This window comes from Hemitrygon akajei, chromosome 4 (genome assembly GCF_048418815.1).
Source record: "Hemitrygon akajei chromosome 4, sHemAka1.3, whole genome shotgun sequence".
Lineage (NCBI taxonomy): Eukaryota > Metazoa > Chordata > Chondrichthyes > Myliobatiformes > Dasyatidae > Hemitrygon > Hemitrygon akajei.
Genome location: NC_133127.1, coordinates 56,176,283 through 56,190,209, shown reverse-complemented (window position 1 = coordinate 56,190,209; position 13,927 = coordinate 56,176,283). Strand labels below are relative to the sequence as shown.

Sequence of the window (13,927 nt, the reverse complement as noted above, 5' to 3'; positions counted from 1 at the left end):
CTTTGGCCCACAGAGTTGTGCCGAACATATCCCTACCTTAGAAATTACTAGACTTCCCCATAGCCCTCTATTTTTCTAAGCTCCATGTACCTATCCAAAAGTCTCTTAAAAGACCCTATCGTATCCAACTCCACCACTGTTGCTGGCAGCCCATTCCACACACTCACCACTCTCTGCATAAAAAACTTACCCCTGACATCTCCTGTGTACCTACTCCCCAGCACCTTAAACCTTTGTCCTCTTGGGACAATCATTTCAGCCCTGGGAAAAAGCCTCTGACTATCCACATGATCAATACCTCTCATCATTTTATACACCTCTATCAGGTCACCTCTCATCTTCCGTCGTTCCAAGGAGAAAAGGCTGAATTCACTCAATCATGGAAATGTTGATGATTTGTCCTGTCTACTCTTGGAAAAGAAGATAATCTGAACATTTTTACAAAAGAGGACCTCCCTGATAAACCAAAAGTCTCTCTGTTTATGCAGAGTTGATCCAAAGTGAAACCAGGAAAGACTCCACACTGCCTCAGGTCCACATGGCAACCCAAAATTGCTGGAATGTGCAGCAGAAATTCCAGTTACCCCATTTTTACCACCACCGGGATGATTTTGCCCTAGATGTAGATTGCCGTAAGTGTGAATTGAGAGTTGTTGTGCCATCCAAGTCGAGAACTAAAGTGTTGTAGGAGTTACCTACGAGTCATCTAGGTATGCTGAAAATGAATGTGCTGGCTTGAAGCTTTGTCTGTTGGCCTGAGATAGACAGCAGATTGAGCAGCTTGCCATGCACTGTTCAGGATGTTAACACATTTAGAAGATGCTAAGAGCAGTGTTTCTCCATCCCTGGGAATGTGGATTTTGCCAGATGATTCATGGGCACAAATTTCTTGGTAGTAGTGGATGCAGCTACAAAGAGGCTTGAAGTGTTCAACAATACCTTCCGCTACAGCCTCACACATTGTATCCACTACAGAGGTGATCAAAAGTGGATACTTGGGAAGATTAAGGACAGAACTGGACCACTCTTACACAGTAGAGGTTATGTTTGATGTCATCTGGAGATGACTCATTAATTGGTTGAGAAGAGAGTCAATCAGCGAAGAAAGGTGTCCAGAGCTGTCAGGACCAGTTCTGGCAGTCCCAGGATCAACTCCTACAAGCACCACGGAAGAGGCCTCAGGACCTGAGGTTATTTTACAGCCATAAGTCTCACTTGCCAAGCAGAGCAATTCCCCTTGTTAGGAAGCACAAGAGTAAGAAATCCTCCACAACGAGTAAATCTTTAGGCCTGAATGGGACAATTTTCTATGCTGTGGATGTCTATATAGTGGTTGTATTATATAGTATGTAGTAATGATCAGTTAAGCACATAGGATCTGTATTTACTGACAAGTACTTTTGTTGTCTCAACTGAGGGGCACATGAATTTCCACAGCTGAATACCTCTTTGCACACCTACTAAGTTTGCCTGACCCGCCATGTACTGTCTAATAATAATAGAAAAGGTAATACCTGGGAAAGGCGTCTACACTGGTCAGATGTTTCTCATGCTCCAGATCTCCATGTGTGGGGGTCCTCCACATCCTCAGTGGTTAGTCTCTGGAGATTTGTTGTTGCTTTGCATTACTTTTAAACACTTCCTATCAGTTCAAATGTTGCATTTTCATCTCGTTGGCTCGAGGTCACCTGACTGACCTGGGTCCCTCCTTATTGGTTCTGGTCCAGGATTACAGCTGGTGTTGTCCTATGACCTTTGCCCTCAGCCTCATTCCTTTTGTTCTTTTCAACTTCGACTTGGTCAAACCAGTTAAACCAGATGCTAATGAGATTAGAGTTTCCTACTCCTGCAAACCTGCCACTTTACATATTAAATAGCTGCCTGTTTTAGTAGGTCATTAGCTGAAACTCCTTGTGTCTACATTCAATTGCTTTGATTAAGTTTTACCCAGAGCAAGAATTACTTCATCAAATAGTTCACAAAATGGCGGCTGCAAGGCTTATCTCACAAAATGGCCACATCATCTCTATTCACTGATTGCTGTTCTTTCCAGCTAACAGTATTTGTATATATATATGTGTACATAATGGACAAATACATATGTGTGTGTGTGTGTGTGTGTGTATTTATGGGTTATATGCAAAAATACATGAATGGCACGCGTCATTATGCCACCACATCATAAGTGACTGCCTCGCTAAAAGTGAAATGAAGAATGTACACGAGTTAGCCTTGGCTCAAATAGTTTTTGTGTTTTGGAGTTACAGAACATAACAGTCGGATTCGGTTGTAAAAGCATACTTGATGGTCGGCACAGATTTGGTGGGATGAAAGTCCAGCTTGCATGCTGTATTTCTCAATGACTCTATTACAAAATTAAAAGCAACAGTGTTGAAAAGTTAAACTTTAAATGTCCTTTAAGAGAATTGTCGTGGTCTTTTCCTGCGGAGGGTTCATGAGACTATTAAAGCTTAATGAGCATAAAAGCTCATTGTGTTATTTCAGTCTCATTCTGGGGATGGCTGGATCAGCATAGCCTTCAGTGTTCAGCCCACATTGGACTAATGTGAGGGGAAATGAAGCAAAAAATATAGGTCATGTCAGCTTTTTGATATGTTGGTTTGAGAATAATACGCTTCTGGCTGGCTGCTTTCAAACATAGTTTAATTGAGCTATTTGTAGGGAACAAGAGATCTGGTAACGCTTTTGTAGGACATTGTCATTTAAGTGGATTAAATAGTGATGTGAAAGGACAACGATTAACACTTTTTGGTATCTCCAGTGACGAATGATAAACAAGAAAAGAGTCCATCTAGCTTCATACATGGTTAAAACAATAATTAAGGGATGTTAGACAGATTGTTTCATCTCATCCCTGTTGCAAAATGTACTTACACACTGTTATATTCCAGGTTTGGTATGTACAATGGAGGCCACTTGAACATAAATATATTGTCAAATTATCCACACTTGGAAAACTAGATCAAGAAGTTCTGAGAAGTGAGGGGGTGGAGGGGGGAGAGTGGGCATTGAGGCAGGTTTTTCTCATAGTTTACCACCAAGCTGTGGGATATCAGTAGCAATTCTGCAGACACAGTATAATTCAAATTTTTAGCATAGCTGTAATATTCTGTTAGAATGTTGAGTGATCATTTTTCTCTTGGATGGGTTAGAAGGATGTTGATATACTGCAGATAGACAATATTGATTTATTCAAAGCAATTGCATCATTTTCAGAAATGAAACACACAGAGCCATGCTGAATTGTGTTCAATATTCTTTTACTTTTGGGGAATCAGGATCCTTTTTAAAATGTATCCATCTTTGCTTTTTGGTACCTTGACACATTTGTCAAGGGAGCAATATGGATACCGTATACCCAGGCCTTTGACAGTCTGCCTGAATCTCAGGTGGTAAAAATTTACCTTAGATAACTATTTCAACTAGTCTTTTTAATTTACAGTGAGAAAATTTGTCACTGCCCAACACAACAAAACTGTAGAGAATGGGATTATGAGTCATCATTTGTATCATTGCTTGTTTTGTCTTGTGAGCTTTTAGTCTACTGATAACCACTTATGTGATTCATATTTTTCTCTTGTTTAATGTTGAAATTGCCTCAATCTGAGTTTGTACATGATGCACCATCAATAACTCTCGGAGACGGGAGGCGAACGACAGGCTTTTATTAGCTGCAAGAAACGACCACACAACATCCTGGAGACTGAGGGAGGAGCAGTGCCTCCAACCGCCTTTATACAGGGGTCTGTGGGAGGAGCCACAGGAGCAGTCAGCAGAGGGGGCGTGTCCAGACAGGTATATGTAGTTCACCACAGTACACAAATAATTAAATAACCAGCACAGAGGTGTTTTGAGCCATTTGTATAATTGCTGAGTTCCTCAGTGTTTAGAACTCAAAAGCACATATTTTTGAAAATGTTCGATATTGTTCAATAGTCTCAAGGTGTTCTGGTGTAAACTCATTCGAAGCACATACTCATAGCAAATGACAAATTATTTGCCTATGTGAGCTCCTGTAAGATTTTTAGAAAGGTTTTTTATTACTTGCTTCGGAAGGGTATTGAACTAGATTTTTTATATTGCTGCACAGAAGCTAACCTTTAATTAATAGATTATTTTACTGCTATTGTTTTCACCCATTACTATCTACACTGTTAATGGAATGGCTTTAGCAAGTTTGTGAGGCCCAAATTCTGAAGCAGGTACATGGGTAGAGGCCTGAAAGTAGAGGTCAGATATGCATCCTACACTGATCTTTGAACCTAATTCCATTAAGTTACAAGTTTCATCCAATCTTAGGCCTGTAGAAACAGTAAGGATGGAGACCTTCACTTGATTCAGTGAAGAGAAATAGTAAAATTTAATGATTGTTTGATAACATATAAAAGCAGATTTTAGGGCATTATTTGTAAAAGGCTTTAGTGTGGACAGGTTAGAGGGCAATATGGGTATTTAGACAAATGAAATAAACTAGAAAGACATTTCAGGAAGAGGCTTAAAGAAGTTTGGAGAGGATTGGATTTGCCGTTTTTGGGTTGGAGGAGCATAACCTCTATTTGGGTAGACTCCAACTTGATGGCATTAACATTGATTTCTCTAACTTCCAGTAATTTCTCCCCTTCCCTTCGCTCTTCTTTTCTATTCCCCATTCTGGTTTCCTTCTCACCCTTTCTCTTCTCCTCACCTGTCCTCTCCTATTAGATTCCTCCTTCAGCCCTTTACCTCACCACCGACTACTTCTTCTCCCAGCCACTCACCTTCCCCCTCACCTATCACCTGCCAGCTTGTACTCCTCCTTCTCCTCCATCTTATTCTGGCTTCTGCCCCCTTCCTTTCCAGTGCTGATGGAGGGCATTATATTTGGTCATGATGGTTAGTATAGACATTGTGGGCCGAAGGGCCTGTTTCAACTTTATGACTGTATAACTTGAAAAGCTGGAAGGAGCATCAACCAGGCTTCGTTATGAGGCTGTACTTTTTCTTCTTACAATGCCTTTACACTAAGACCTCCCATTAAAGCAAGGTACAAAAGAAAAATGTTTCCCTTATGGTGCAATTTTAAGAACATTCATCAGAAAAATTCGACCATTTTAAGCCTTACCTTGGATGAATATTTCCTTTTATAATTTGTTCTGACCTGTTTTGAGGCTTATGTAATGAGCTAAAATGGGTGCCTTTCTTTTAATTTTAATGATTTTGAGTATGTATTTTTAAATTATGTACAATTATGCACAATTTTCTATTATAACAACCTTGCCCATAAGCTTTGATTAACTCAACACTAGCCCCTGCTAGCTTTACCATCTGGAGCAAATGATGGTTGGAAGAAGCTTGCGTCTGTTGATTGATTTATATTGGTTACTATTACAACCTCTGAGGCATTTGATAGTTGTAATGAGACATGGTTTTTAATACCAGCACATCAGATAAGATCAAATAGTGATTTTGATTTCTGATTAGATGTGCCAAGTGCTTGGAAAATTATCAGACTGTTGGCTTTTGATGATTAGTTTTCTAAATGTGCCTTCACCATTTAAAACTTTATCCTTAGTTGTTCCATTTGGTATTCAAATCCTCTTGAAAACTCAGCAAAATGGCCTCAGTTGATCTTCATAGTATTAGGAGGCTCAGTAAAAGTAATATCCCTTCCACGCTGTTGTCTGATGAAGATTTAACTTCAAACATAAGGAATAGTTTTTCTGGACTTCCTGTGTTTCTTCAGACTTTCTGATTTGATGCATTTTCTTCCATCACTGAAATCTCATCAATGTCATCACGTCAGCAGGAATTCTTTCAGAGTTCTATTACTATTTGGATATCCCTATAAATGTACTTAACCTCCTTGGCTCTGTCTCTGTGGTGAACTACATATACCTGCCTGGACACGCCCCTCTGCTGACTGCTCCTGTGGCTCCTCCCACAGACTCCTGTATAAGGGCAATTGGAGGCACTGCTCCTCCCTCAGTCTCCAGGATGCTGTGTGGTGGTCTCTTGCTGCTGACAGTGCTTTCTTCCAGCTAATAAAAGCCTATCTCTCACCTCACATCTCCGAGAGTTATTGATGGTGCATCAGTCTCGCAACAGGTTTCTCACACTGTTTGATTCCAGAGCTTATCTCCTGTAGTTGATTTGGGGAGGCTGTTTCTGATAGATAGATAGATAGATAGATAGATAGATAGATAGATACTTTATTCATCCCCATGGGGAAATTCAACTTTTTTCCAATGTCCCATACACTTGTTGTAGCAAAACTAATTACATACAATACTTAACTCAGTAAAAAATATGATATGCATCTAAATCACTATCTCAAAAAGCATTAATAATAGCTTTTAAAAAGTTCTTAAGTCCTGGCGGTAGAATTGTAAAGCCTAATGGCATTAGGGAGTATTGACCTCTTCATCCTGTCTGAGGAGCATTGCATCGATAGTAACCTGTCGCTGAAACTGCTTCTCTGTCTCTGGATGGTGCTATGTGGAGGATGTTCAGAGTTATCCATAATTGACCGTAGCCTACTCAGCGCCCTTCGCTCAGCTACCGATGTTAAACTCTCCAGTACTTTGCCCACGACAGAGCCCGCCTTCCTTACCAGCTTATTAAGACGTGAGGCGTCCCTCTTCTTAATGCTTCCTCCCCAACACGCCACCACAAAGAAGAGGGCGCTCTCCACAACTGACCTATAGAACATCTTCAGCATCTCACTACAGACATTGAATGACGCCAACCTTCTTAGGAAGTACAGTCGACTCTGTGCCTTCCTGCACAAGGCATCTGTGTTGGCAGTCCAGTCTAGCTTCTCGTCTAACTGTACTCCCAGATACTTGTAGGTCTTAACCTGCTCCACACATTCTCCATTAATGATCACTGGCTCCATATGAGGCCTAGATCTCCTAAAGTCCACCACCATCTCCTTGGTCTTGGTGATATTGAGACGCAGGTAGTTTGAGTTGCACCATATCACAAAGTCCTGTATCAGTTTCCTATACTCCTCCTCCTGTCCATTCCTGACACACCCCACTATGGCCATGTCAACAGCGAACTTCTGCACATGGCAGGACTCCGAGTTATATTGGAAGTCTGATGTGTACAGGGTGAACAGGACCGGAGAGAGTACGGTTCCCTGTGGCGCCCCTGTGCTGCTGACCACCGTGTCAGACCTACAGTCTCCCAACCGCACATACTGAGGTCTATCTGTCAAGTAGTCCACTATCCAATCCAGCATGTGAGAGTCTACTCCCATCTCCGTTAGTTTGTGCCTTAAGATCTTGGGCTGGATGGTGTTAAAGGCACTAGAGAAGTCAAGGAATGTAATCCTCACAGCACAACTGACCCCTCTAGGTGAGAGAGTGATTTGTGCAGCAAATACGTGATAGCATCCTCCACTCCCACCTTCTCCTTATACGCAAACTGAAGAGGATCCTGGGCGTGCTGATTGAACTGATTGAGACTTCAGGTTCGAAGAATAAGGTGATAAAATCTGTGGTTTCATTGAGCAGATGATGTGCAGTTGGCTGGAAATGAGGAAGTCATGAATGAACTCGAGGGAGGATAAATGAGGGCTTCAGCTGGTAGTGGAAAATTCAAGTTACTGTACTGTATTATTCATGTCCTTGAGCAAGCTATGTAATGTTTTTGAAATGCTAATGTTTTATAAGTAGGGGTTAATATTCAGGCAACATTTTGAGATGGGAAATGTAGTACAAACAGGATAACAAAATGGAATGAAATAATGGACACTCAACCTATGCAAAGTAGAACCATCAGACCAGAAAATGATCTGAATCACAGAGTTACACAGCAGAGAAATGGGCCCTTTGGCCCACTCTGTCGATGCCAATCATCGTGCTTATCTATTGTTATGTCCCAGGAATAATAACCTGCAGCAACTAAATTGCATTTTATTGTGACTGCACTTTACCAGGGTCATGTTTCAATGTAGAATATTTTAAAGACACAAGTTGAAACTTAAATGCTGCCATTTGCAGTTAGTATTCATACGATGAATGTTAAAAATAGACATCAAATAAATATATACCACATTTCCAAGTGTCAGGTGTAAATTCGCCTGCAATATTCTTGGTTCTGCATTTCCTATGTTAAATTTTCACTTGCATTTCAATGGCTTAATTTTGTTCACTATATTCATTGGATAAGGAATCTATTTAGACCAATAGCAGCAGCTCTGTATAAGCTAAGGGCTCGGTGAAGGAGGGTATTCAGAATAAATCTTTCACACGCCTTTTGGAATGCCAGAAAGGTTGAGAGGCATTATTTTGTCCTACACTCACTGGTATCTCATAAAGTAGCCACTGAGTATATGTGTCTATGCTCATGGTCTTCTGCTGCTGTAGCCCATCTACTTCAAGGTTGGGCATGTTGTGCATTCAGAGATGCTCTTCTGCACATCACTGTTGTAAGGTGTGGCTATCTGTGTTACTGTCACCTTCTTGTCAGCTTGAAACAATTTGGCCCTTCTCCTCTGAACACTTTCGTTAACAAAGTGTTTTCCTCCACAGAACTGCTGCTTACTGGATTTTTTTTTTGTATTTTGCACTATTCTCTGTAAACTCTAGGGATTATCATGCTTGAAAATCCCAGGAGATCAGCAGTTTCTGAGTTACTCGGAACACCCCGTCTGGCACCAACAATCATTTCATGATCAAAGCCACCTAGATCACACTTCTTCCCCCTTTTGATGTTTGGTCTGAATTACAGCTGAACCTCTTAACAATGTCTGCATGCTTTTATGCTTTGAGTTGCTGCTACATGATTGGCTAATTTGATATTTGCATTAATGAGCACAGGTATATCTAATAAAGTGGCCCTTGAGTGTATTTTACTGTTGTAATGTGGAGCATGTACCAGCCAAGTAACCCATAGTATTAACAAACTCAATGAAATAATGACCAGATTATCTGTTTCAGTGATTGTCAGTGGAATGATAACTGTTATTCAGGACAGACCTAGAGAGAACTCTCCTCTTTTCCAAAGAGTGCCTCATTCTGTTGCGTCACCCAAAGGGTCAGGTTCTGCTATTATGCTGCTCACTTGGTATAGCACCAAATGTTAGCCTAGATTTCTGTGCTTATTTTTGTCATATGGTTTGTTGTTGAGTGACTTGCTTGCAAGATTGTCACTGTAAGGGTGCTGTCCACTGAGCCACGTCTGACTCAGAAGTGAAAGATGCCAGCAGAGCATGTTTTCAAAACCACAGAGAGTAGAAGGATTTGGAGAGTTGGCAAGATTGTGGATCCCCATTCTATAGATGCTGAAGAAATGTCACTACCACCAACACTGGAGGACACATTAGATCAATTTCAGAATCAGTTTTACTTTCATTGATGTGTGTCATGAAATTTGTTGTTTTGTGGCAGCAGTACAGTGCAAAGATTAAGACAGACAGACAAACATACTTTATTGATCCCGAGGGGAAATTGGGTTTCGTTACAGTCGCACCAACCAAGAATAGTGTAGAAATATAGCAATATAAAGCCATAAATAATTAAATAATAATAAGTAAATTATTCCAAGTGGAAATAAGTCCAGGACCAGCCTATTGGCTCAGGGTGTCTGACACTCCGAGGGAGGAGTTGTAAAGTTTGATGGCCACCGGCAGGAATGACTTCCTATGACGCTCAGTGTTGCATCTTGGTGGAATGAGTCTCTGGCTGAACGTACTCCTGTGCCTAACCAGTACATTATTGAGTGGATGGGAGACATTGTCCAAGATGGCATGCAACTTGGACAGCATCCTCTTTTCAGACACCACCCTCAGAGAGTCCAGTTCCACCCCCACAACATCACTGGCCTTACGAATGAGTTTGTTGATTCTGTTGGTGTCTACTACCCTCAGCCTGCTGCCCCAGCACTCAACAGCAAACATGATAGTACTGGCCACCACAGCCTCGTAGAACATCCTCAGCATCGTCCGGCAAATGTTGAAGGACCTCAGTTTCCTCAGGAAGTAGAGACTGCTCAGACACTTCTTGTAGACAGCCTCAGTGTTCTTTGACCAGTCCAGTTAATTGTCAATTCGTATCCCCAGGTACAAAAATTACGAAAAATACAAATTTAAGCATTTCTTGGACCTTTCAGAAATCTGATGATGGAGGAAATAAGCTCTTAGTGAATCATTGAGTGTGAGTCTTCAGATTCCCAAACTACCTCCCTGATGATAGTAACAAGAAGAGGGCATGTCCCAGATGGTGAAGGTCCTTGGAGATAGATGCCACCTCTTGAGGTACTACCTCTTGATGATGGTGGAGAAGATTGTGCTGTGATAGAGTTGGCTGATTCTACAATCCGTTGTGCATTGGATCCTCTATACCAGGCTCTGATACTCCCTGAGTACTCCCTGTTGTACTTCAATAGATATTTGTAACAGAGTTTGCTGATATTCTAAATCTCTTTCACAACGTACACAAAATGCTGGAGGAACTCAACAGGCTAAGCTGCATCAGTTAACGTTTTGGACTGAGACTCTCCTTCAGTACTACATCTCCTTCCACTCTTAATGAAGTAGAGCCTAAAAGGACTAGTATCTATAGGATAGACTGAAGAAGGGAAAACAGTCGGAAAAAAACGTGCATCTGCTGTTCTTTAAATAGTAAGATAATGGACTGGATTGCCTTGGTGCCTGTTATTAGTAATCAGCTAACTCTTAGGATGTAAATGTTCCTTCAATAACATAAAACGTGACAGAAGTTCTCAATACTTATTGGATAAAACATGCATAATTAATTTTGGTTACCAGTCATTTATTTTTTCAAGTGACAAAGAGCCAGCATCACAAAATGACTATTGCCTTTAGTCATAAATTCCATATGTCAGTTCTTCAATTTATAATTGAACAAAATTACAAGAAATATTTTGATCAGCCAGCTCTTTCAGTTTAAACATCATGCCTACAGAATTTGAAACAATGCATCCTTTAAGGAAGGTTGCGCATCAGTTGATGAAGTACCATTCCATTCTATTTTATAATTAATTTTCCATTCTATGGTATTTTAATATTTGAATTCACCGATCAGAACTGAAATTTATATGGTCTGAATGAACCAAAATTGAAATTACTCATAGATTTATGGTATATCTAGAGACCGTTTGACTTGTTAGGTTCCTGTTGTCAAATTTGTCAAAATCCTCACAGTAATCCAAATATGCTTACTTTAGTCATAGAAACCAATATTTATTACAATATATCTTCATTTAATCAGTAATGAGTAGATTTCTACCTATTCAACATTTAACCAAATAAGTTGAACCTTATTACAAAGCATTAATATGAATGTAGTCAATGTTTTAATGATTAGGATTGTTCATTTTCACCTTTTTCTCAAGCCCGTGGATTCAAATTTTACCATGACATAAAAATAACCAGTACTTTAGCATTACCCTGTCAGAAATACACTTTCATTTTTCTGAGGTCGTAAATAGATGTTCAAGTTGATGCAGGTTGGAGTAAACAAACCCAGGGAAATATCCTTACTATTGCAAAACTAAAAATCAAACCTCATCACTTATCTTGTTTCACCTTGTACCTCACATAATTAACCATAAGGTACCGTACTTTCAAGATATTTGAAAGATGCACAGTCCATTATGTAAAAATGTAAGTTATTTCTTGATTTCTTCCCCCAGTCTAGATTGGGGGACAACAGTGTGGTAAATTGGTTTATTATTGTCATAGTATGGAGAAAGTGTAGTACAGTTAGGCAGTAAGGTGCAAGCTCACAATGAGGTAGATTGTGAGAATCCATCCAATTGCAGGAATCATTCATAGTTTTATAACAGTGGGGTAGAGCTGCCTTGAGCTTGGTGGTTTGTGATTTCAGGCTTTAGTATGTTCTCCCTGTTAGAAGGACACCCCCACTCCTCCTCCCCCACTCCCTCTCCCCTCTCCCTCTCCCCGTCTCCCTCTTCCCCTCTTCCCCCTCCTCCTCTCACCTCTCTCACCTCCCTCACCTCTCACCCCACTCCTTGCCTTCACTCTCCTGCATTCTGACTCATCTTCATTTGAGATCTGGCCCACTATGATGATGCCATCTGCAAACACATAGATGGAGTTGGAGCAGAATCTGTCCATGTAGTCATGAGTGTTCAGGGAGTAGAGTGTCCGGCTGAGGATGCATCCTTTCAAGGCAGTAGCCTTGAGAGCCAACATACTTACAGAAACGTCAGCCCAGATAGACTGGAAGCCCGAGAGTCAGGTACAGAGGTGAGCTTCAGGCTGATTTCTTTCGCTTACCTACGCATGTTTATTCTTTTCTCCGTGGCGCTGAGGCTGTGAATTGATTAGGCTGCTGTATGTTTCTGCCCCGATGTTGTGCTGAACTGGGAACTGAGGCTTGGGCCTACTCCGGCTGCTCCAGGAGTGTTTCTGGGACTCAGTCTGGTTCGGTTGCTGTTAGCTTGCTTCTGTTGTTTGTATGATGTGTGTGTTTTTTGTTTCTTTCTCTCCCGTTCTCTGTACAGTGGTTTTTAGTCTTTTTTTTTAAATTGCGTTATTTGAGTTTTTTTGCTTTGTGGCTGCCTGTAGCAGACAACTTTCAAGGTACATAATTTACACATTCTCTGATAATAAATATGCTTTGAATCTTATATCTTGCATCCATAACAGTGACTGTGATTTCAGGTGCATTACAGGCTGTCGGGATTGGTGATGCCATTCTAATCCCCTTCTGTTCAATATGCTCATTGAATGTATTAACGGCAACAGGAAGTGATGTGATGTTGTCAGCAACGCTGTCTGAATTTGTATTATAGCCTGGAACAGCATGTAAACCCTGCCACAACTGATCGTTGGTCTGAGAGTCGATCTTGGACAGCTATTGCGTCTTTGCATCCCTGACAGCTTTACCGTGTTCTTGTCTCAATTTCTCATAAAGGTCATGGTCACCTGATTTAAACATGACAATCAGTAGTGAGTGGATCTCCCAGTTCACCTATAGTTTGGGTTGGGAACACCCAGATTATCCTCTTGACAGTTATTTAGAAATAAAAATGATACGATATTTGACTACTGTATTTTATAATTTATTGCCTTTAAGTATAAACAAATTGATTTGGTTGTTCTGGTTTAAAACCTTTAAGAATCTCTTCTAACTATAGTCAGCTCTCCTTATCCGCGGATTCCATATGCGCGGATTCAACCAACCGCGGATCGGGAAAACCCCGAAGTTCTCTCTCCAGCACTCGTTGTTTGAGCATGTACAGAATTTTTTCTTGTCATTATTCCCTAAACAATACAGTATAACAACTATTTACATAGCATTAACATTGTATTAGGTATTATAAGTAATCTAGAAATGACTTAAAAGTACAGGCAGTCCCCGGGTTATGAATGAGTTCCATTCCTGAGTCTGTCTTTAGGTCGGATTTGAAGTCGGAACAGGTACATCCGGTATTATTTAGCGTCAGTTAGTCAAATGTTTTCCTTAGTATATAGTACATATTTTACATTTCTATGCATATAAAACACTTAAGAAACATACATATTTCAATAATTTAACCACTGCATTGCTTAGTAATAATTGTAGCTTTCATCGGGGCAGGGCCTTTCACATTCTCCATTAAAATTGTTCCGATCATTGACCGACGTAGCCTAACGATTTTCCAATGACCGATGGCATTTCACCTCTTTCCGAATGCTTTATTACTGCCACCTTATTTTCAATTGCGATCGTGATTATTTTCGTGAACAGAAACACTGCGGATTCAGAGCTTACCGCCAGGTCCTAATGTCCACCGCACAGAGACATGTTAAATAAAGTCCGGGGTTCCGCTGGGTCCTAAAGACCACTACATTGATACATGTTAAATAAGGGACTTGAGCATCCGCAAATTTTGGTATCTGCGGGGGGTCCCGGAACCAATCACTCGCGAATAAGGAGGGCTGACTGTACTA

At 40.7% G+C, this 13,927-nt stretch overlaps 1 protein-coding gene across 5 annotated transcripts in view; it reads left to right on the top strand.

Moving 5' to 3' along the window:
- LOC140726365 (janus kinase and microtubule-interacting protein 1-like) overlaps positions 1 to 13,927 on the top strand; it is a 395,420-nt gene that overhangs the window by 150,313 nt on the left and 231,180 nt on the right. The window lies entirely within an intron of this gene.